Below are 14530 nucleotides of genomic sequence, written 5' to 3'. Positions count from 1 at the left end.
CTCTACGTGGTCTGTAGAAAAACAATCAGTATATGAATAACAAGGTCTCCTGTAGCCAGGACAAGCTATCCCTGTGATGTTCAAAATGTAGCGGGAGTACTCAACCTTTGCTATTCCAAATTCCAGTATTGGATTGTACTGTAATAATTGCAAAGTCCATATTTACTTGTAGTAAATGTTTATATTGGGCACTCTTCCTTTTGTATGCTCATTTCTAATTAAAGTTCTTTGGTGGGTGATAGTTGAGTAGGAGAAATATTATAACAAGCTGAATGGAAGGGGCTAAAGCGAGGTTCTCTTCAGCATTGCCTTCCAAAACTGGCAGAAAATAATAGTACAAAACAATATGATTTTGCAACCTTATTCTGATCAGACCGGGAATGCCCACAAATTCAGCACAGCCATCCACACAGAGTACTCAGCAGGAACATAAGCAGTCTGAATGGGGGAAAATAATAACTGATCAAGGGAGCTAAATGTCTGAACCATGCCTCCTGCCCCAGAATTCTCCTGCTTTTCTAGCCATGGAGGAACAGCAGAGCATGGATTCTGTGGGTTTGACAGGAACTGGTAGTGAGACACAAAAGTTGTACCCTATTTGGACACCTCAGGTGAAATCCTGGCTGTACTGAAGTCTATAGCAAAACTTGTGTGGCTTCAGTGGAGCGAGAATTTCACCTCTAATGTCTGGTGTAGGTACAATCTGAATTTGACACAAGATCTTCCTTGCATCTGTATTTTTAGGACAAGTACTTATTTTTGCATATAAGGAAAGAAAAGTTCAAAGGATTTTAGTGGAAAATCTATTCACAGACAAGGAAGGCATTTCCCAGAAGGTTTTTCTGTTTTACCTGAAGAAAATTATTTGTTTCTATGTTATTTGAATGATCTTCCTCTTTTTCTTTCATGGTAGGGAAGCTGCTTTAGTATAAAGGGTCTCACTGTATAAATGATAAGCCAGTTGCTGAAAGCTTTCAAGCTGCTCAAGCACTTACTACTTTTCTCTGTCAATATGTAAGGCTCTGTTGACCATCCATCCTCAATTTTTGCCGCCTGCACATCCATATGCCCATAAAAACATACCACAGGCTTTTTTTGATCTTTTACAATGTTTGCCAAAATAACTGGTGGCAAAGAGATTTTGTTTCCATTGGGTAGCTAAAATAAATCAAAGAGCTTCATTATATATATACACATTGATAGAGGCTTCCAAAACAAGCATTTATAGATGATGAAGTCACTGGAGTTTGCACCAGGAATGATTTTGATCCTACTTGTCTTGATTTTTGAATGTTTTCTGTTTAGTTCTGTCATTGTAAAAATAATTTGAGAATGACTGCTTTATAGAAGCAGACTAGAAACTACATCCTAAGGCTACTATGCAAGGATATATCATTTTCTGGAGCAGTGAATGGTTATATATGCAGCAAAAGAGTAACAATGCTAGCTGTAGCATAAAATAAGAAATGGTCTTAGGGACATGCAAGCCATTTTGTTGCAGGAGGTTGGTCCTGGTTCCAGTCACATAACATTAAAAACATCACTGGTATGTGCACTGCCTCGGATTTAAGGGGATAAGGAAAAGTTCTGGAAGCTCTAGTGCTAGGAGGCAGATGCTTCCACCAACACCCAGTTCTACTCCTTCTAAGCCTTGGGAATGAGGAACAGAAATTATGTTTCCTGCTGTCTCCTGTCATCTCCTCTTCTGGGCCTCTGAAAAAGGAGAGGAAAGGATCTTCGTAGCTCACTGGTTCCCCTGCCTCGTAAACATGATTTTAAAGTTGATGATGGCCCTTTACATTCTGGTCACTTAATCCACCAGGATTACACTATTGGTTCCTGTGTATATAAAATGAGGCTTTCTTTGTAGTCTGCATTTTACTTATTGATGCAAAAGCCAAAGAAAAACCATGCTTACAGTTACAGTGGTAACCCATTTTATAGGTGTGCTTCTTAACTTGTATAGCGCTTAGATAATTTGTTATCACACTAGACAAAAGCTGGTAATAGATACTTAGATTTGCATCCTGAAAACACAGTGAAAATGTATTACCTCGTGCATGCCCAATCTACCATCTCAACTGTTCCACCTAACTTTCTTATCCTCTCTTCTGCCAAAAGCATCATGTTTGTAACCAGATGTCTCTCTGCAGGGTCATTGGAGTTACTTTCTATGGCCACCCAATCTTTGAGTCTCTGCGGGATAAGAAAATTGAAGGTGATGATCTATATGCAGTGTATCGCTCTAAACTGATGTCACAGCCCTCTGAAATGAAAGTTACCTGAAAACATTACTGTGACCCTGGCACACGAGGTGCCAGCCGATGCCAAGGCCCAGGGCTTTGCTGAACACTGACAAATGCATACCTGGAAACCAGTCTGGCTTACCTAGGTGTTAGTATGGTTAAAGTAGATATTAGTGTTAAAAGAATGTGTTTAGTGTTTAGACAATGCTTGTAGGATGCTGCATGCATTAATCCTACTTATAATGCCTGTCTCCCATGGTATACATTTATATTGAGTGTTTTCATTGTAAACCTCTGTAATCATGTAACTCACCAAACAGGAAAAGAAGCGTTAATTAGTGTAAAGCACTGGTCCAGCAGACAAGAGGGCCTTTGAAACCAGATGAGCCACTGTAAGGCATCAAAGGGACAAAGATCTGGTTGATTGCCCTCCCAACCTACATGAAGAGGAGCCAGGCACCGGCACTTGTTCTATCAGTTTGGGTTCTGGGGTGAAGGGGATAAAAATCCCTGACATGGGGAACTGGATCTTTATGCTGGTTAGCGTCTGAGGGGCAAAGATTCCTAAACGTAAGCAAGAGATCCCCATGCTGCTTGGCATGGGTCAGCCCTAAGGGACACATAGAGCTACTTATTATAGAAGCATATATTACCTTTTAAAATCTAAGAAAAGAAATGAGAGTTATTTATGAGGTTAAAACAGGAAACATACACACACATTTGTGTATGTGTATGTTTCCTGTTTTAACCCCATAAATAACTCATTTTTTTCTTACTTAATAAATCTTTAGTTAGTTTATTACAGGACTGGCTACAGGCATTGTCATTGGTTTGAGAGCTGAGTACAATTTACCTGGGGTAAGTGACTGGTCCTTTGGGACTGGGAGTAACCTGAATATTTTGCAGTCTTTGGTGTAAAACAGCTGTCTATCACATAGTCCAGCTTGCCTGGGTGTCAACATAGACTGGAATGCCCAGGGGACTGTCTGTGACTCCACGATAAGACTGTTACAATGCTTTAGGAGTTCACATTTTTCACTGGATTGGTTGAAATCTAATTGGAGAACATACAACTAATTCGGGGTTTCTGCCCTGCTTTCTGCTTTCAGTCTGCCCTGAGGTTGGCACTCATGGTTGTGAGCCACTCCAGACAGCTTGACAATCACATTGATTGTTCTATCCTCAGTCACATAGCTTTTAAATATCAACTATGGCCTGAATCCTGCAGAGCTCTTCATAGATACAGGGTCTTCTCTCCTATGCAGAACATTCCTGTATTGGGACCTAAGCAGATTAAACAAATTAAGAAAGCTAAGAAATTGAAATGTGGTTCTACTCTGCAAATTGATTATGGATGAATGGCACCTTCTTACTTCAGAAAACTGCTCCTTGTGTGTCCTTAGGGTCTTCTTTTTTGTTGTTCGCGGCAATAATAAGTTTCTGTTGTTCTTCACTAATGATAGCTCTGCAGAGCCAATGCAGTTGAGAGAGAGCTGAATTCTAGTGCTTCTTGTGCATCATCAGTAGAATTGTTTGTTTGTTAAATTCCAAACAGTTACACCTCTACAAATCCATTGAAGAAAATGGTTTTGCACGGGTGTCCTTGGAGACATATTTCCTAAACAGTGAGGTTGTATAGGGGTCAGTGATGGCCTAATTTTGTCATCAGAACCTTTATCACAGAAGATGATATGTTAAAGGAAAGAACTCAGCTTAAGTTGTAGATTCCAGGTCAAATTTGCATGGCTAACATTTATTAAAAATTTATTTAAAATATTTTTATTTGTAAACTGAACACATTTCATATGGAAATCAAGGAGGGTCTAATTCTGCCAAATGTATTCATGTTGGGTTGTAACTTCCTCCACCAGTTGTCCTGTTGAAATAAATGCAAATGCCTGTGTAGAAAGGTACTAACTCAGTGTGAATTAGGGTTTTAAAAGTGAGCTCTAAGAAGCTACAACCGTGGAATCCTATAATGTCACATTTTAACATTTAGCCTGAAAATTTATGGAATGTTCATTGAAATTTAGCTTTCTAATAAATTAAATATGAAAATGATTTATTAAATCATTATAGTGCCCCTTGTGTTATTTATTTTGATGTTTAATTCCTTTAAACTGTCCCCACACTTCCAGTTACCAATATGGTATGCTTTTTTTGTATTCACAGTGCATAGCTGCATAGTAGAAGTTGTCAGGGGAGATGCTGGAAGTTTTGGTAACTGGGTAGGGAATAGATGAGGCTCTTTAGTTGGATGTTTCTGTTAAAATAATGAGTAGCAGGATTGTTAATTTCAACATTTAAAATGTCATTTTAGACTTCTGGGTCAAAAAAACTACTGGAAATGAACAGGTCAGTTCAAAGGTATTGTTTCAGGCTGGTTGCAGAGTGAGGAAGACAACATTAAGTCATTTTACACAAAGCTCAGGTTTTCAAGGTTATCTTCACTATCCTGAGCACTACAATATATAAATATATAAAGCTTATATTCCAGAACACAAACTTATAGTAACAGTTTGGCAAAGGGTACATTCTGTGATAAATTGTGTGATTATAGATGCACGGAATACTCCTAGGAAAAATCTTGCATATCTTACTTAGGTAAAAAAACTGCAATGGTGAGGTTTTGGCGGCCTTCTTTTATTCCTTATTCCTATTTATTGTTAAAAAATAATTGCCCTGTACATAGTACTTTTAGAAGCTAAAGTTTATTAGCGGAAAGAAACAGAAAACTGATATAAGTCCGCTTACTCCTTTGTAAAACACTTTGAGATCTACGGATGAAAACTTTATACAAGAGCTAGGTGTTTATTATTATTGCTACTACTCTCTTATGAAAATCTTATTAAATATTACCCAAAAATAATTCATTGCATGTATATATCACTTTTCATCCAAAAAGAGCAAAAAATACTATGACCAGAAGTAAAATACCAAGTGTGCTATGATGACTAATTGAACCATTTTAGGATTTTTTTTTTAATGTCTAACCTACTTTGAGAATTCATATGACTAGAAACTTACATCGCAAACATTCTTACTGTGCAGCAATGGGCCTTACCTGTACATATTCATTTTGATGTTCTTCGATATACTGAAATATTTGATCTGAAGGCACAGATACTGCTGTAGTAAGTGACATGAACGATATGGCAAACACCAAGACAGTCTGTAAAAGAAAATGTGAAATGTTGTAAAAGAAGTTAATCCTTTGATTCTCAGACTTTATACAATGCTCAGTCTGTGTGTTTCCAGGAAGATGTATTGCCATTGCAAAGAATGACCTGGGTAGTTTAGTTAATACCAGTGTCAGGTAGTGCTTAAACACGTAGGAAGACATTTATTTCATGTTATTCCAGTTCTAGCTCCATTCTTGGTCCCTAATAATCAGAGCTCACAGTGTGAAACAGGAGTGCTGGAGACCTGGCGGTTCAGTCTCAGGAGGCAGTGAGGCTGTGTGGCCTACCCTGAAGGCAAAGTGGGATCCCTTGGAGGTCTGGCTACACTGAAGCTGTTTCTCCTGGATACTGTTCAAAAGCTAGGAGTACAGCACCAATCCTGTGGATCCATGACACAGTGGTAAAACCCATTTTAGGTATTGGGTGTATTTCTTAGACTGGTGGAACAAAATGGGGAAACTTTTAAAGTGACCACTGTAACATCACAGCTCCATTCACCAGATGGTAGCAGCTGACACGTTCTACAGAACGAAGGAAAGATGTTGGGTTAGTAGAGGGAGGGAAGGGCCAGCATGACAACAGTTAGTATCTCAGATTCCCACTCCACAACCTCAGATGCCATATGCTTTTTTAAAAAAAGTACATACTGTATTTATAAGTCTGTATTCAGCCTCAGAGGATAAAATGTATTTATAGCACCTTTGCAGGGCTGCTGTTCTGGGGATGCTTTAGAGGAGCACTGAGAAGATTCTGAAAGCTGGTGAATAAAGGTGCAGCTGGGTGCTTTACAAAGCCAGGGAGCTATGAATGGGGAGTGGTATAAGAACTACTAAGGTAACCCTACCTCATTCAGGGATTTCCCCCATGCTCAGGGAATCCCTATTCAACCATACCTGCCATTTTTACAGCCCCCTTGCACTGGCAGACTGGTATAATGGAGCCAGAGTACAGGTGAGAATCTGCCCCATAAAATCTACATACATTAGAGCCAGATTCTTCAGCAAGTGGCACAAAAGAACCTTAATGCACCAGCAGTGGCCATCTGAGAATTCTCCCTGTGCCAGGGAAAACTCCACTTCCTTCTGTTGCCTTCCATCTCCCACCTCCCTCTCCCCACCTGCTCCCTTTATAAAGGAAAAGAGGGAGGCAGGGAGCATGTTGGGGGTGCACAACAGAGGCCATAGAACTTCCCTGAAATAATTCCTGTGTAACCTGGAGCATATGTTTTAGAAAAATATCCAATCTTGATTTTTAAAAGGATGGGGAAGGGCGGGGGGATGGAAGAAGCCAGCTCTAGCTATGCCCTATGCCCCAGTGAGGTGAGGTCCCTGAGGGAGCACAGGAACAACCCTGAGGGACCATATGCCAGTTGCATAAATTAGGGCCACTCTTGTGCAGCCCTACCTTGCCCTGGTGCTGGGTGGCTGTGATGCAGGAAGGTACCATTAGCTCCCTGTTGCCCCTTCCTCTCCATGCCGCGTGAGCTCAGTTACTGACTTAGGCTCTCACCCAATATTATTTATCTCGTTAAGAAGCATTTCAGCTCAGCTCTAAGCATTTTGTTGCTGTTTTTAACTTTACAAAATGTGTAATTTGTGCCAAATCATTCATCCCAAGAGTCAACTTTTATTTAATGCAAAATGAAAAGCATAGAGAAGTATTGGACACAAGCTATTGAGCTACCATCAGCACCTTGCAGTAAGTGGAAGGGACTATTAGTTTGGCTCTTCTTTTCAAATGCTGTCTGCACACTTGGTGCTATTTACAAGATAAATAAGAGGTTGACCATCATTGGTACCAAATTATTTTACCACTTCTCATGCTGGAAGGGCATAATGAGTGGGTTCAGTTCTGGGTCCAGTTCTGTTCAATATTGTTAATGATTTAGATAATGACACTTATAAAGTTTGCGGACGATACCAAGCTGGGAGGGGTTTCATGTGCTTTGGAGGATAGGATTAAACTTCAAAATGATCTGGACAAACTGGAGAAATGGTCTGAAGTAAATAGGATGAAATTCAATAAGGACAAATGCAAAGTACTCTATTTAAGAAGGAACAATCAGTTGCACACATACAAAATGGAAAATGACTGCCTAGGAAGGAGTGTTGCAGAAAGGGATCTGGGGGTCATAGTGGACCATAAGATAAATATGAATCAACAGTGTAACACTGTTGCAAAAAAAGCAAACATCATACTGGATGTATTAGGAGGAGTGTGGTAAGCAAGACACGAGAAGTAATTCTTCTGCTCTACTACACGCTGATTAGGCCTAAATGGAGTATTGTGTCCAGTTCTGGGTGCCACATTTCAGGAAAGATGTGGACAAATTGGAGAAAGTCCAGAGAAGAGCAACAAAAATGATTAAAGGTCTAGAAAACATGACTGATGAGGGAAGATTGAAAAAATTTGGTTTGTTTAGTCTGGAAAAGAGAAAAACGAGAGGGGACATGATAACTGTTTTCAAGTACATAAAAGGTTGTTACAAGGAGGAGGGAGAAGAATTGTTCTTCTTAACCTCTGAGGACAGGAGAAGAAACAATGGGCTTAAATTGCAGCAAGGGAGGTTTAGGTTGGACATTCGGAAAAATTTCCTCACTGTCATGATGGTGAAGCACTGGAATAAATTAAACAGGGAGGTTGTTGAATCTCCATCATTTTTAAGAGCAGGTTAGATAAACACCAGTAAGGGTTAGATGACCTCTCGAGGTCCCTTCCAGTCCTATGATTCTATGATTCAATAAAAACAACAAGGAGTCCGGTGGCACCTTAAAGACAAACAAATTTATTTGAGCATAAGCTTTCGTGGGTAAGTGGGGTTTTTACCCAAGAAAGCTTATGCTCAAATAAATCTGTTTGTCTTTAAGGTGCCACCGGACTCCTTGTTGTTTTTGTGGATACAGACTTCCACGGCTACCCCCTGATACTTGACACTATGATTCAATAAGAGTTTTGACAGTGACTTGGCTGGGATCAGGATTTGGCTTTTAAAATAGTAAACAATCAAGACCTCTGAAAATTGTCAAAAGGGGGAATCAGAAGATATTCTTTAAGGTTAATATGTGCTCAGCATGGTATGGCTTAGACCTCTCATTTACTTTCCTTTGTAAAGCACTTTGAAATCATGGATGAAAAGTGTGATGTAAGCACTAGTATTATATAAATTACTATTACTTATTAATTTTGCTTCAGTGGCTGCACTCACTCTTTTTTTTTTTTCTTAGCAGAAATAAAGGGCTTTTCTTGTTGAAATTTTCATAACTGGTGCCAAATCCTGATGCCAGAAAATGACAAAATTTTCCATTGATTCTTTAGTGGGAACAAGACTGGGTCCTTGAAGAGCTGAAGTTTCTCTAAGTTCATGATACATTGCTTTTAACCTAGGAAGTCTGGAATTCTTTTAATTCTCTATCAAATTATTTAAGTCAATTGAGCCTTTTAAAATTTGCTTTAATTCCTCCCTAAACTCCTTTGAAGTCATTTTGCTCTTTGCATACTCAGTTCTTTCCTTTATTTTGCTCTGCTTTTAACAATAGCGCTTCTATGTTTGCCAAAACTGCAACGTTCTCACACTCTTTATAAAGATTTGTATAAGCACACATACCCACACAGGACATTTGTAACTAAAAGCAAAATGCCTGACTCTCGCATACATCCTCTTTCTGTGCCCTGGGGCTCCCCAAACAGAATACCCTCCTGGCATCTAAATATCTTGATTTTTCAAAAACGCTCAAACTCTCTTTAGGCTGTAGCATAATTGTCTTGTGCAACAGAACAACAACAAGAAAGCATAAAAATGAACCAGGAAATGTTTTACCATGACTGTGAAATGGAGAAGCTTCCAAAATTGTCTCATTAGTGCATTGGTGGTAGAGATGGTCATAACTGGGTAACAGTCTGACCTGTGTTGACTTCCTTTTATCTCAAGTTCCAGCAGACTCTTGTCCAATAATGCATTCCCACCCCCTTTCTCTCTTGATTTACATTAGTAATTTAGTCTCTCCAAATATTTTGTTAACAATATCTGTAGAGCAAACATCTGTCACATTTACTTAGATTCAGAATACCTAGGCTGCCATGATCAACTTGGAGATAATGGTGTTCATTTTTTGCCTTGACTAATACCATCGTACTTAGGGAATAAATCTCTCCTCTAAACTACAATTCTTTGGTTCATTTGAGACAGATTATGAAGAGGTGTTTCCTTTCCTCAACTGTCTGGACTTACTATAAAGAGAACATTTTTATTAAGATATGTAACCCTGCTATAATATTCTTACACAATTATTTTATGTGAGTCTTGTGGCAGGAGGTTCTTTCTCCCCACTAAGCTGGTTAAAAATAATCATGAGCAAATTCTTGCGTGTGAAATGATTGTTTAGGTTCTGGCCTTAGGTGGCTGCCAATGCAATTAGCCTAAACTAACAGCAATCCAGCACAGAGCTCCACAGATTGCAGAGGATGAAAAAAAAAAAACCAGCATAGGAAAAGTTGACTTTGGAGAAATGCTGGAAACAGTTAATGCATCTCAAAGGGCTCTGCCAGTATAGATATGTGAAATTAAAGGATCTTTAACTGCTTTAAATTACAGATATGACAGAAACACACAGAAAAACCTGAAAATGCCAGCTACAGAGAAGAGCAGAAAAAACTGCTACTCAGGGAGATTAAAGACTTGTAAAGATATGTAGAAGTTATAATGAAATCGACAGCGTTTGAGGAACCTTACCTGCATTTTAGGCATGCACAGGGAGAGGAAAATACCAGCAGAACTAAATGATTTTTACTGTCTTCTCCAGCCCAAAATCCACTGGGTTAGAGAACTCAGTGATCTGCTAAATGGACTGGAGAGAAAATATACAGAGTTCCAAACTTCAAATATTATATTAGAGTTGGAAGAGACCTCAGAAGGTCATCTAGTCCAATACCCTGCTCAAAGAAGGATCAATACCAATTAAATCATCCCAGCCAAGGCTTTGTCAAGCTGGGCCTTAAAAACATCTAAGGATGGAGATTCCACCACCTCCCTAGGTAACATATTCCAGTGCTTCACCACCCTCCTAGTGAAATAGTTTCCTAATATCCAACCTAGACCTTCCCCAACTTGAAACCATTGCTTGTTGTTCTGTCATCTGCCACAACTGAGAACCGCCTAGTTCCATCTTCTTTGGAACCCCACTTCAGGTAATTGAAGGCTGCTATCAAATCCCCCCTCCCTCTTCTCTTCTGCAGACTAAATAACCCCACTTCAGCAAGTCCTAAGGAAAAGCTGAATGAGGGAGTGTGATGGGATAGTTAGAGCTGAGTACTAGTTAGAGTTCTATTCTTAGCTGTGCTACCAACTTACACTGGTACCTTGGGCACTTCACTTCACGAACAATTCTGTCCTTTTATTTGCTCAGCTATGAAATGGGTATAATACTGTTGCCCCTCTGTTGAGCGGTAGCAGATGTTGGGGCCTTGCAGGTAAGTTTCCTGTTAGAAAACAGTGACAGTGTCTACATATTTTCTTAGTATAATTCTGTTTATTCACAATGTACACTCCACTCCTTGATCAGAGGGGTCACAAGCGGCATGCAAGCAAACCCCTCTTTCAGGAATCTCAGCCAAGACACCAGTGCCTGGTTCCCAGGAAGCAACTCTGGCCTAAAAATGTATTCTAGATTGAGAGTTTAAGACAGAGAGCAAACTGTTGGGGGATGGGAGGGAATTGTTGAGTGCCAAGTAATTGTATCCCAACAGTTACTAAAAATGTTTAGTCTAGATAAACAAGAAATGTCAGGCCAGCTCTTACTAATTATCTCTTATTGCCAAGACAGGCATGTGTCTCTCACTATTTTAGGCAAAGGGGTTCTTTGACATACCACAGAGGACACCACGATTAGTGCTGAGCAAATGATCACAATTATTAACCTTGGCTATTTGATTGTTAAAGAAAGTAAAAGAAAACATTAATCAAAACACAAATGATAAACAAAGGTTACTTCTATTATAGTCTCTTCTGGATGTCTTTCTGTGGAGAGTTTTTCTACAGAGATTACACTTTCGAGAGGAGACCTGGCTTGGGTGGGGCCCTTTTCTCTTGGTAAATTGAGGCTAAGGTCTTATTTCCTAAAATGATTGGGGGTTCAGTCTTAATAAATCATTAGATAACTGAAAACTGTTTATAGATGGGCAAAATAATTTCGTTTAAGGTCAGGTGAGTCCTGCTTGGTTACCATTGATAAGCTAAAAGCATTTTAAAATGGGAAAAGTAAGCAACTAAAATCCAAGGAAATTAAATAAACTTTTTAAACCAGTTTCTTAGAAAAAGCCATCTACAGATCTGTCTTAAGCCAAAAATCTTAAATCCAGTTAAATCCCACTGTTTTTCTGTTTTCTGGTGTTTAGCCCCTGACTCCTCTCCAGGGATACATTGTAACCATTTGGTAATTAACAGGATAAACTGTTCAGTTACAATTGCATGTCAATATTCCAATAAAATCATTACAAGAGTTTTCAAATCTACTCTCTTGGTAACGGTTTAGTTATTTCATCTCACTGCTCCATGTTGAAGTCTTGGTGATGTCCACTGGGGATTGAAGGTTGCCTTTTCACTGCTGCTGCATGGCTGTTCTCTTCTATTTCGTCTTAGCTGGCTGTGGCAGCTTGCTTGTATAGCTGGACAGGATTAATTGATGAGTGCTGTAAAGTTGTGGATGGAGGCACAGAGAGTGCAAATGCCAAATTAGCCTCAGTCATCTTTTCATTGGCTCAGTATCTTCCTGGGTTGTTCTTAGGAGCCTCTTTATCTTATTAATATGTAATATGTTAATTCCTATATGTGTTAGAGTTGTAATTCTTTCTTGACAGTTATATTGCCTTTTTCTTTGCGCAGGGAGATTCCTCCACCATCTTTAAGTTTAGAGCTTTAACTCTTTTCACTCAGCCCATTTTCTGAGCTATTTCTTCAGTTTCATTAGGGTTCAACAGGAATTGAAATTCTGATTTGAAAGAGTCCAAACACTCCTGTTCTTTATAGAAAAGCTTTTTAGCTCTCAAAGTCTTTTAAAAATAAATAATTCTTAAAGAGAATCTTCAAACTGGAATAATTATTAAAGGATTGTTTTCTCGTCTCAACAAATTTTGAAGAGGTGATCCTTGTTCTTCTGAGTTGGGTGAGGAGTTGCTAGCAGATAGCTAATTAATAAATATTCTCTATCTAAATAGCTTCTCATATTAGTGATCCATTCAGCAAGATTTCAGACTGGTACATAAAAGATTTTACCCTTCACATAGCAAGGACATTAGGAAATTACATTATAAGCTTTGCATTTTGACAAAATATTTCTGAAGGTACAGCCGCAAAGCACTTGCCATTTCAACATTTATGAAATAAACAAACATTTTCTTCAAAACCCTTCCCCATTATTAAAGTTTCAGAATAAAGATTTTTAGAGTGTTAATAAAGGAATTACGTTCCATAAGAATTTTGTGGGTTTTTTCTTGCAAAAGAAGGGTTGACAAAGCCCATTTTTAGTGCTGTTTTTGGCTCTGATAACACATCCCTACATTTGAGGTATCCTAAATAAGGATCATCCTTGCATTCTTTTACACAATGAATGTTTTTTCCTAAAACAGGAATGTTTTTTAGAAGGTTATTTTCTTGAGATAAGGTTTGCAGTTATACCAAAACTGGTATCTTAAACAAAGGGACAAATTAGTTCTTTGAAAGATGCTCTTCTTGGTTTGTTTGTCTTCTTAGAGTTATGACCTGTCTTTATAGCATTTGTAGTTGGCAATTAAAACTTGTATTAAATATTTTGTGCAAAACACAAATCTCAATTAACATATTTTTAAAATATAGACTTAGAAAAATAGCAATTACAAAAGCTACATTTTAGAGTTTCTTTTAGCACTTTTTGGGGTAACAAACATGGTGTTATGGCTAAGGTGTTATCTTGCTGACACTTGGCTTATCTCTAGGTGACGGAAAGCTTCCTACAATTTCTTTTATTAGCCTGAAAATCTTATTTAATAAACTAAGCAATGAAAAACATAAGCATGTGAGTTATTTTTTTTTAAAGGTCACAGGATAAAGTAATTAAATGTATGTCTAAAAACTCCTTAAAGGCACAGGCAAGTTTTTAATGACCTAACATTATAAGACTAATGTGTGATACATTTATTGTTACCATTTTTACATCAATATTGAAGTCTCTTCCCCACAAAACCTTCTTGCTGTTAGTTTTGTTTTGGGGAAGCTATCACAATCACAAAACTAACAACACAACATTTCTTCAAAGATTGTGCCCACTGTAACCTTCACGCAGAGGGGTCTTTGTCTGGTTAGCTGGAAGAAAAGGGATGCTGGCCTCTTTAAGGGCTCCCTTGCAACAGGTGGTGATTTGGGGGAAAGTTTACACAGATAGACAGGAAGAGCAGGAAGCAATAGGGGGCCAAGTCTGGAGAAAGTCACTGCACTGCCCTTCTTGCTAGTCGTAAAAGTGGAAAATATTTATACAGCTCACATATCCCCAGAGAGGCATTCTTTTACCAGTATTGACCTGGCAGATACACTGCTGACAGGCTTAAAAAAACCCAAAACTTGCACCTCTATGTGTAACAGTGCTCTATAGTGCCCCAATAACACTATTTACTAGATCTTATTGGGCATTTTCCATCAGAATATTTTTGGAGGTGGTAACACTTCTGCATTGCAGGTGGAGAACTTGCACAAAGTGTTCCCAGAAGCAGAGAGGAGTCTCTTGCATAACTACAAATGAGAAATTAGTTCAACTTTTTAAAAATTCTGCTGTAGCATTTATCCTGATGTCCTCTTGCAGCAGCTGATTCCACAGGTTAACTATTACAAAGCATTTCCATTTATTGATTCCAAACTTTCTGCCCTTTCCTTGTTCTCATTATTATGTAGGGTAAAAAAAGAAGAGAAGTCAGTTGCCATTATTTATTAATTATTTAATCTTTTTGACAATAGGGATAATGTTGCCAAGAATAACATCGTTGCACAAAATAAAGTTCTTTTCTCTCACTATTTCAGTTGTTTCAAACCGGATTGATCATTCTGTTTCTGTGTAAACTAACTAAGTGGCCAAAATCATT

This window comes from Eretmochelys imbricata, chromosome 2, assembly GCF_965152235.1.
Source record: "Eretmochelys imbricata isolate rEreImb1 chromosome 2, rEreImb1.hap1, whole genome shotgun sequence".
NCBI classification, from domain to species: Eukaryota; Metazoa; Chordata; order Testudines; family Cheloniidae; genus Eretmochelys; species Eretmochelys imbricata.
Note: the sequence above shows the minus strand (reverse complement) of the source record.